General features: G+C 48.6%; 1 protein-coding gene across 1 annotated transcript in view; it reads left to right on the top strand.

Annotated features, from left to right (window-relative positions):
- Positions 1-1740: 1740 nt before the first annotated feature.
- The window catches only part of CTNNA1 (catenin alpha 1), a 118544-nt gene continuing 109744 nt past the window's right edge, over positions 1741-10540 (top strand). The window contains exon 1 of the mRNA XM_064724604.1: positions 1741-1823. The gene's annotated coding sequence lies outside the window, so the exon portion shown is untranslated. The remainder of the gene's footprint in view (positions 1824-10540) is intronic.

Raw genomic sequence — 10540 nt, 5'->3', positions numbered from 1 at the left:
GGAGGCCAAGACATGATATTAAAACGAGTAATGAAAGAAAGCAAGCTATTGTAGTGCAAACTCCTTTTTTACTGAGAGTATGCTACAGACAGAAATGAGTAGTTTGGATCCCTGGTGCAATTGACACCAAATATTAATGGTTTGGTATAAGCAGGAAATACAATAAAGTTTAAAAAATCTGTTTTCCATGTCTTTCCATAGGAGAGTCTGTTCATTGAGGCACTGAAGACCTGTATTTTTTTTTAACAACCTGTATCTCAGTTTCATAATTACAGATCTCACATTCTTTAGACTAATTTCACTCACTGACAAGGCTGGGCTCTTGATCCCTATTTTCTTCCTGGATTATAAAACCACAGTACTCTACTTCCTTGTCTTGGATCCCTTTCTTGGATTAAACCTGCAGGATGGAAAAATGCAATCTAATTCCCTGCAGGATACAGTGTTCCTGCAGGAAAGGCTTGTAGGAATGTGGCAAAGATGGGAAACACAGCCCTGCAAATGCCATTGAACCAGGATCTGGAGGAAAGTCACAGTCCTGACCATGGTGTGGTCACCTGTGCTGTGACACTGACCTCGGGCCAGCCCCTCACTCGGTTACATACCTTGAATGAATCTTCCTTGCAGCTTACTCAATCTCTCTATTTTTTGCTTAATAACAAAGGACGGAGTGTGTAGATTCAGGTATCTCAGAACTGCTGGCAAATGAGTCATGAAATGCATTCAATTTATTCAGTTGTCTTTACAATCCAGTACAAGTGTAAGTTCTGTGGAGAGATTTGTATTAAAAACCATCTCAAAACACACCACAGAAAGTCCCAGAGTAATTTGTTGCAGTGTAAAAAATCACTCACTCTCACAACAGGCTCACTGAGACTTTTCAAAGAAAACTTTGAAACAAATTACCACATAAAGACAAGTTTCTCCACCTGCAGACCTGCCTCTGCAGGTCAAGGTTGGGTTCCCAAATCCTTCCTCTCTTCTTAGCGGGCTTCCTGTGGCCCTGCTTGTACCCCAGGATTTCCTCTCACCTGTAGTCTTGTTATTAGAGACATTCGGATGAAAACAAGGCTTTTCCTAAAAGCAGCAGCTCTCAGGAGGGTGAAAATATCTGTGTTTTCAAAACAAAACACCAATTCACAAACCCAGGGGGAACCCAGCTATAACTTTTCCTCTGTTTCCTTCAAACCCCTGCATCCATCACCTCCCCTCTCTCCAAAGACTCTCGGTATGTGTGCTTAGGAGGACAAAGACAGATTTTAAGGTCGAATTTGTTGATTCTACCTCAAAAGTGGCATCCTAAGAGCCCGGGCTGGGGGCGGCCGGTGGAGGGCTGTGAAGGGAGGCTGCCCATGAAGCGAGGGGCCGAGGGGGACAGGGAGCTGTGCCGGGCTCCGTTGCGGGGCCTGGGCGGTTTCAGGGTGCCCTGCCCGGGCTGAGGGGACCCCCGTCTGCCGGGTGGGGTCCGCCGTGCCCGTCCCGCCGGGGTGCCGGTCCCGCCGTGCCCGGTCCTGCCGAGGTCTCGCCGTGCCGTGCCGTTCCCCGTGCCGGTCCCGCCGGTGCAGGGTTCCCGCCGTGCCGGTGCCGTTCGGCGGCCCGCCACCCGGAGTTCCCGCCGTGCCCGGTGCCGTCCCCGCCGTCCCTCACCTGCGGGCGGGCGGTGCCGGCAGGGCGCGGGGGCGGCGCGGCGGGCGGTGCCGGGAAGAGCGGCCGGGCCGGGCGGGGAGGCGCCGGAAGAGCCCATTTCCTCCGCGGGACGGGACAAAGCGGCGGGGCCGAGCGCAGCCAGGGCGGCCGCCACCCTCCAGCCCAGCTCTGTCCCGGTAAAGTTGCGGCTCTCGCACTTGGAAACTTTTGGGCGCCGGGCTGGGCCGTGGGGCCGGGGCGGGGGGTGGAGAATGAGAGCGGAGCGGAGCGGGCCGCGCGTGGGGAGGGAGCCGGGCCCGGCCGGGGAGGCTGCGCTGCCCCGAGCGGTGGGGCCCGCGTGGGAGCGGGGCGGGCCCGCGGTGTTCGGGACCGCCGAGCGCGTTCTGTCGGGGGAGCAGCGCGGCCGGGCCGCTCCCGGCGAAGTTTCGGTGCGGCGGGGCGGTGTCCAGGCCCCTCCCTGCCTGGCCGGGGCCGCCCCGGCGCCGCTCCCCGGCTGCGGGCAGGGCCGGGAGCCCCCTGGGAGCGCTCCGTGCCTTTCGGACCCGCGGTCTGTCCGGGCGGCGCAGCCGGAGCCAGCCCCCTCCAGCCCCGGCCGTGCTGCTGATCCCGTGCACGGACAGCCGGGAACACCCCGCGGCCCCGCCTGGCTCCGCCACGTTTTCTTACACCCACCGCTAATCCCCTTCTGTGCTGGGAGGCGAGAGCCTCTCAATCGCTGACAGAAAGTTTCGTGCTACTTTTCCCAAACAAAAAGCAGGGAGAGCGCATTCGCTCCTGGGTTCCATGCGGCCCCCGTGTCTGCTGCCTGTGGGCCTGGGGTCCCTGGGCAGCGTGGGGTCTCCCGCCTGTTATTCATTGCTCCTACCAGTTCAGAACGCCTGAAATATTTCAGGCGGAAAGTTTGCAGGAAAGTGTGTGTTCCAGTTGCGTTTAGTGAAGGATCAGATGCGCTGACGGCACGGCTCCCTGCCTGTGTGCCCTTGGCTGCCAGCCGTGCCCAGGAGGAGTTTTCTGGCGAGGGCCATCGATCGCCCCTCGCCCTGCGAGCGCGGCCTCAGCCCGGCTCTCGGAGCTGTGACCCCAGGCGTGTCTGGGCTATCTGTATTGAACTAGTCTGGAGCTCTCTGCTGCCCTTCCCCCCTTTGTTTGGCTTTGTCTATTGTTTTTTTGGGATGGGAGTTGTGCAGAAGGTGTTTTCTGGGTGCTTCAGTCACTTGTGCTCTGTTACTGGTTTCCTGTGTTTTTCCTGCACTGGGACTGGGGAGTGGGAGAGGCTGCACTCCTCAGTCCTGCTGGCTACAGCAGGCTCTGGGGTTGTGTATTTCAGTCCCTGGGTTGGTTTGTAGGTAGGATTGCGTTGATGAAGGTGAAAGCCCAGCTCATTTTACGCTAGGTGCAGCCTTTGCTCTGTCTCGGGGCACCAAGGCCGCATTAAGTGTTTTGTTGTACTTATTTCACCCTTCTGAATCGAAACATGTTTAAAAGGACATACTTTGATGTTGAGTCACTGTTCATCATTTTCAAAGAAGCAGTTTCTAAAACATCAGGAGATGTTTTGACTTTTCACAGCAGAAACAGACAAAGGTTTGGTAGGTTTTCTTTTTAGAAAGGCTTTGCCCTAACCTTTTCCACAACAAACAATGTGCCTTCATTCTTTACGGGTTTTTTTCGGCCAGCTCTAATAATAGACCTCTGCATCGGAGATTTAAAGTTTATACAAGGTGGCCGGGGGGAGCGCAGTGGGCAGAGATTAGAAATCCTGTGCTCAAATCGATGCTTTAAAATACAAATGTAAATACTTTTCTCACAATTGATTTTCAGGGTTTGAAACATCAGCATTTCTGTGCTGATACGTGTAAGGACAGACATTAATGTGTAGCTTCTTCATAGGGCTTCTGTTGGTCTGATAAATTTAACTGGAACATGTAGTAGAAGAGTAATTTGTGGTTTTTTTCAGCAGCATGAATATCTTTCTCTGCAGCTGTAACATCCAGAAGCTGATCTTGCAAAGGAATCCACATTAAGTAGAAATGTTTATGAGTTGGAAATACACTTTTGTGGGACTTCAGGCCTACCTTGAGTTTACATCTGCTGTTACTGTTTGGTTTCTAGATGACCTTTCTTATGTAGAGAATTATTTAAGATCACAGAAACACTCAGTGGCCAAACCAGCCTGCTGGTCATGGGTGGGCTGCTCTGGAGTGAGGGCCCTCGTGGTGCTTCTGTTCACCACTTGCCAGGTTCTGTTTTACTGGTGTCTCTCAGCTCTGCTGGACACCAGAGGAAACAGGATGAATAAAAGAGGACTGAATGTCACTTGGTCAGGACAGTGCTTCATGAGACAGTCACTCAGCATGATGAGTCACAGACTGGCTTGGGTTGAAAGAGACCTTAAAGCACTGGTTCCACTCTGCTGCCATGGGCAGGGACACCTTTCCTGCCCAAACCCTGCCCCTGCTCCCAGCTGGCCTTGAATGCTTCCTGGGATGGGGCTTCCTGCCCTTACCTCACTCCAAAGCTTGTGCTGCTCAACTTCAGTGCTGAAAGTGTGACCTTGAGGAGTGGGATCTGTTTCTGCTGTGGGAATTCACCCGAACTGTTCTCCAGCTAGTCTGGAATAGCTCCATTCGTGTGTTGGTTAAACAGCATTGCAGCTTTAGAGAAAGTGCAGATGTTTGATAATTACTACTTTTAACTCCATACTATTTTAATCCAGCAAACGAGATTTAAAATAGAGCTACCACAAAATTGTATGCTAGCACCCTGACTGGATGAGCTCCTCTGGAAAGACGAGCACTGAGAGTGGCCTGCTGTGTCACCAAGCAGAACTGGCTGCAGATGGATTTACTGAGGAAATTTTGCACTAGGTGCAGCCTTTGCTCTGTCTCGGGGCACCACGGCCACATTAAGTGTTTTGTTGTACTTATTTGGTGAGGTGAAGGAGTGGCAGGAGGAATGAGGTCACTGCAACTGCAAGTGGGATTGTTCTCCATAAACTGAGACTCCTTATCTGCTAGTCAGGGTGAGAATGGGTGTAACTATGATTTCTGGTGTGCAGAAGGTTAGTCCAGGCTCTTCTGTTGGCAAATCTGATACTTGAATATGATTCATAATTCCTTGTGACTAATGGATTTAAAGAGCCAGCTACCTTTTCTCTCAATATGATTACATATTTTTACTTGTTAATCCCAGATGTACTACAGAAAACATCTGTTAGTCCTTTAATATGTGTTTATAAATATCTCTGGTGGAATTAGAGGAGTAACCTTTTTTTCCCCATGCTTTGTGAAGTGGCAGAAATTATTCCATACACAGATCTAAACTAACACAGTTTGCAAAGTGCAATTCTCCCCTAGTCTGGAGTTCCCTTCTGATACAATTTCTCTAATTTACAAGACAGCTACTTATTAATCAGTTAGACTCCCAAGAGCCTCTTCTGAAAGGTTTTAAATTCAGGGATCAATGCCTGTATCCTGGGCTTACCCGAAGCTCTGTGGGCAGCAGATCAAGGGCAGGGATTCTCCACCTGCTCTCAGGTGATTTCCCACCTGCAGAGCTGCCCCAGCACAGGCAGGAGCTGGAGCTGCTGGGGCCGGGCCAGAGGAGGCTCCAGGATGATCCCAGGGACGGAGCAGCTCTGCTGGGAGGAAAGGCTGGCACAGCTGCCATTGCTTTACCTGCACAGGAGAAGCTTGGGGGAGCTCAGGGTCCTTGCAGGGCCTGAAGGAGCCCAGGAAGCTGGAGGGCATTGACAAGTTGGGACAGGAACAGAATGGCTCCCTGCCAGGGCAGGGATGGATGGGATATGGGAAGAGAATTTTGCCTGTGAGGGTGGGCAGGCCCTGGCACAGGGTGCCCAGAGCAGCTGTGGCTGCCCCTGGATCCCTGGCAGTGCCCAAGGCCAGGCTGGACACTGGGGCTGGAGCAATTTGGGCTTGTGGAAGGTGTCCCTGCCCATGCCAGGGGTGCAATGAGGTGAGCTTTAAGGTCACTCCCAAGCCAAACCATTCTCTGATAAACTCAGGGATAGAAAAACCAAACATGAGGCCAGCTATAGCTAAGGGAATAACCATTACCAAGGCAGAGAGTGGAACAGTGCCCATGAAGCCAAGCTGGAGGCCAGCTGGTTCTCTGCTAGCTCTGTTTTAGTGCATGGAGCAACGCAAGAACAGATAAATGTTGATGTTACAGCCCAAGAGTGAGTGAAACTTCTGGTAGTGAGGGGCTTGAAGCAGACTGGGAACCGGCACCAGTGTGGCAGGTAGGATTGCACTGGGCATGGTGTGGGATCCTCAGCTTGTGGTGTGCTGTTTTTCCCAGAGAACACCCAGTTTCTCAGCAATCAGTGCCCTATTATGGAATAGATCTGCATATGACTGTATATGCTTAAGAAGAATTTCTGTGTGGAGCTGATGTTGAGCAAATGAGGAGTTGATGTGGAGCAAATGAGATTGTGGTGCAAATTAGGGTAGAAGAGGGAGTTGGTTCACCCTGTTCTAAAGTAGCCGTCAATAGCTAGTTTAAGGAAGAGGCTGAAACTAATGAGCTTGGTAGGTGGGTGGGTGCTGAAGGATCAGGAGAAGAAAAATATAATGTGTTTTTTTTTTTTTACCTGGATGTTAACTGAGGGGAGATTGTAGGCCTTACAGTTCTGTCATTGCCTTGTTCAGCAGAAAGTCAAGAGAACATTTAGGTAAATACTGAATTTGTGGCTTTTTATTTAAGTCAGTAGGGGTCAATGCTATCAGGAACATGTGGCCTTGGTGGCTTGTGTGGTTTCCTGTGCTCCGCCTTCCACTGCTGTTCCCACTTCTTCAAGGGCTCTCAGTTTTCATTCACTTTGGGCACTTGTAGAGGTGATATCTATGCAGATCTAAGGCTCTAGGGGGAAGATTCTTTTTCTATATCTTTGTCTGGTTGATACAACCTGAGCACAGGAGATCCACTTAAATAAATGGTCTGCACAAGGGCTGCACTAGCAATGTAGCTTTACAGAGCCACAAAGGTCAGTTGAATTTTTCATGTAAACAGGGCTGAGCTGTGTGCCTATAAAACGGTGTTTAACCTGCGTAACACTGAGCAGGTCAGTATTCATCTTAGCAAAGTGCTCTTGAGATCTCCAGCTGAAGCTATAGGTGGGTAAATGTTTTTCTTAATTGACTGGAATATTGAATTCAGAGCCTGTGTTGTTGAACAGCAGAGGACAGAGCTGTGGTGTGCTCAGAAGCAAGAAGGTGAAAGTGGGTGTGAGTGCAACTAATCAAGATGTACAAGCTGCCAGTTTTTGCCCTCTTTCTTGCAAGTATGTCCTTGTAATGTACACTTGTAAAACTAATCTCTTTTAGCATGACTTAAAGACCTAGAGCATCTCACTGCTCAGTGCTGAAGAGTTGCTTCTGGTCCTGGATAATTCATGATGGGCTCTGGATGTGTGTGCAAGTGACACATCTCATAATAAGTACACTTACAAACCATAGCATTCATGCCAACCAGTACCTGATGTCCAGGTGTTTTGGAGTCTCTGCATCCTGAAATTTCAATTATTTATTGATTTCAAAGGTGAAAAGTTGAACAATGAGCTGTAAGTGGTGCACAGAGGGCTTGATGTGTTCTGATTGCTATAGCTGAGAGGTCTGTCCTGCCGTGACCCTCATCAGGAGGTTTTGGTTGTACTGGTCCCGTCAACTTTTTATTAGTCTAGCCTTTGTCTGAGGCCCTAAGGTACGATCCCTTCATGTGGTCTTGGCTGAGCTGACTGGTAGCAACAGCTGAACGAAGGAGTAAAGCAGGAGCTCTGCTTGTTGCAGTCCTGAGCAGTATTCTCTGGCTCTTGGATGCCTTTGTGGAGTGATGAATGCTCTAGGATGGGGTTTGGTGTCTCCTTCTGGTTCTCTGGTCGTAATTACCAACCCCTGCCACTTTTCTTTTTCCTGATCCCTGCAATCATTTATCATCATTTATTTTCCCTCCCTCATATCCTCCCCCACCTTTTTCCTGGGTGGTGGCAGTGTGTAAAGCCATCCCTAAAAGGGAAAGCAACAGGCAGGCAGTAAAACACGCAATAAAACCATGAGAGAAGAGCAAACAAGCAGCATTGCTTCCCTGAGGTTCTCTGCCAGGGTCCAGCAGCTGAGGAGCTTCCTGAGGCAGCAGCTGGGGCCTGGCCTGGCTGTTGTGCCGCTGTGCCAGGAGCCCACACGGCCTCTGCCTCTGGCAGGCCCGGCTGCAGGTGCAGAGCAGCTCTCCCATCATCGTGTTCAGCTGATGACTTCGTGGCTTTTAAATTTAGAAACCTTGGGAGTTAAACAACTTCATACAAGCTACGAGTAAAATGAAAGATTTTTTTGGAATATTTCTTGAGTGAAAAGCAGGAATCTGGTTTGGCTCTGTGAGAGGCTCTGGAGTGGTTTAAATGTTAGTACAAAGTATGGCTTTGTAGTTCCTGCCGCTTCCACTCTTTGGAAGATGTGTTTAATTAGAAACCACTGCCCTTGCAACTGGAAACACATTTCCTGAGTAACATGAAACAGTGCATTCTGAAAGTGGAGATGTAGAGAAGCCTTTTTGGACAGTGGGCACAGCCTGTGTCTGTTACTCCATGACCCTTCACTGCTGCTGGAGTCCTCAGTCACAGCCCTCTGACTTTGCACAGGTTATAGAGAAGAGTGCAGTAGGATTGTGAGCAGGGGGTTTTCCCCTCTCTCCTAGCTGGGGGTTAGGGATAAAAAATAATTACGTAAAATCCAGTAAGAGTAGCACAAAAAATGAAACAGCTAGAGGGTTTATATGTAGCCAAACAGAATAACGTAGATTACTTGTGCAGGGTTCAAAGCTTATAACCTCAAGGAGAAAAAGTTAATTTCTGGTCTTTATGCATCAGTACTTTAGTGTCAGGTGTTCTCAGCTGGTTTACTTAGTTTACAGAACTGGTTAAGACAATTTGAGTATGATTATTTGATTTAACAGACTGTTATTGTGGGCTTAGGGAAAAGTCAGTGGCTGTCAGTGAAAGATGCAGTGTTCAGCAGAACCAGAGGCAAAGCACTGGTGCAAAGCCAATGGAACAGGATTTTTTAGCTCATCTGGTTTTTGTTCTGTAGGTTTGTCATGTTTCTTATTCCTGGGGGTGAAAAGAAAGGGTGGAGAGAGAAAAATGTGTCTTTAATCAGATGTGAGTTCTACTTAGTAAATGGCTGTGTCACTACATTAATTTTTTTTCCCTCCAACAAGACTATCTAAGCAGTGACTCCTTTTTCTCAAACCTGGTTCCTTCTTGTTGCTTCTATGGAATGTAGGTGGGACAGTGGCTTTGTTTTTTTAAGAGAAGTGGCTTTAATTGGTGATCTATCTGTGAAGGCAGTGACTCAAAAGGATTCCTGCCCAGGCAGGTCACGGTTAGCTCTGCACCGTGGTGCAGCCTTAGTGAGTTTGTGCTTGGCAGAAAGTGGTTATGGCTGTACAGGAACTCTGGGAAGCATCCAAAAATGCATCACCCCACTGTGTTTAATTTTATTATGACTTGCTTTGCTCTCCTGGAGAGGCTGTGAGGTTCTCACCAGTCAGTGCCCCAGCGTTCCAGTGCCTGCAGCCTTGAGGGGATGGGGTGTGGGAGCATCCTGCCTTAGTGCAGGCACTGAGAGGTGCTTCCCTCCTCCAAGCCATGCTTGTGCAGCCCATTCATGGGCACTCTTTCTTCTGGGGTTTGTTTTTATGAATTTCCCCTTCCCCCTCCCAAAGCCACAGCGGGAGCTGCAAGTTGGGAGTTGTCTGCGGGTGTGTGTGATGGTGCAACTCTTCTGTCAGAGGAACTCATTGTTTATAGCTGAGAGATGCTGCTGGAGGCTGCCCTGAGCCTGAAGTGAGCATCTCAGCCTCGTCACCTGTGGGTATTGTTACTTTTTTCTTTAAAAAAAAACCTGCTTTGTAATTTTTAGCTTAGACTGACAGAGTGTTCCTGAATCAAAGTGGAAGACTGCAAAAGGACTTCTGAAGTTTTCATAGGAAACTTAGAAAACATTTTACTTTGAAGAGTCTTCACACTCATGTTCTCCTTTTGCTTTGGTGGGTGCTTTTAGTAAGTTTTGCAAAAGGAGAAAACTGGGAAGCTTTTTCCATTCTTAAAACACAGAAGTTTGTTGTGTAGTCCTTAGTTGCTGCTGTGCTGAACATGCAACTGAGAAAGAATATGGTATTTAGTCTCTAGTAATACAAGGCTGTCCATTTACTCCATGTTTAAGTAAATTTTCATCAACCCCCCAATTATAGCGAGTCTTTTTTATTTTTTTTTCAAAACACATGTGTCGGCTCCCACAGCTCCATTATTTGTGGACTCCTGACAGTTTTAAATTGCTAATGAAGGTGTAGATTTCGAAGATGTGGTCAGCTAAAAGCACTGAAGGATATTGCATAACAACATATCAATTTAGGAATGAAAATGCAGTTTGAGTGGGGTCAGATTCTGGTTATTTCTGACTCTTTAGCATAAACAGCACTTTTTATTGCAGGTTGAGTGCTGAAGAAGATCAGAACAAAAATCCCTGGGTTTTCTTTTCCCTTTATTGCCAGCCATCAGTGAGGTTTTGCAGGCTAAGCAAGAATCAATTTTGCAGCTGTGGCAAATTCTTCTGCCAGCTGATAAAGTGGACTAATTTATAACAACCTTTTCCTTATTTAATGTGTAGTTGTGGCAAAAATTATCTTGTTAAAAGGTTGCCCCTTCTTGCATTCATTGTTAGCTTAAGGTTGGTAATTGGAACCTGTGCTGGTGTAGTCTGGGGTTTGAAGAGCCTTGCTCTGAAGCCACAGCCTAGTTATTATATCTGCACTGACTGTGTGTCCCTAGGGTCTGAAATGTGTGCTGTGGTTCAGAGAGTGCCAGAAAGCTGTTCTTTAG

The sequence above is a fragment of the Zonotrichia leucophrys genome, chromosome 13 (genome assembly GCF_028769735.1).
Source record: "Zonotrichia leucophrys gambelii isolate GWCS_2022_RI chromosome 13, RI_Zleu_2.0, whole genome shotgun sequence".
In the NCBI taxonomy this organism is placed as follows: Eukaryota; Metazoa; Chordata; class Aves; order Passeriformes; family Passerellidae; genus Zonotrichia; species Zonotrichia leucophrys.
This window is presented reverse-complemented; position numbering and strand designations above follow the sequence as displayed.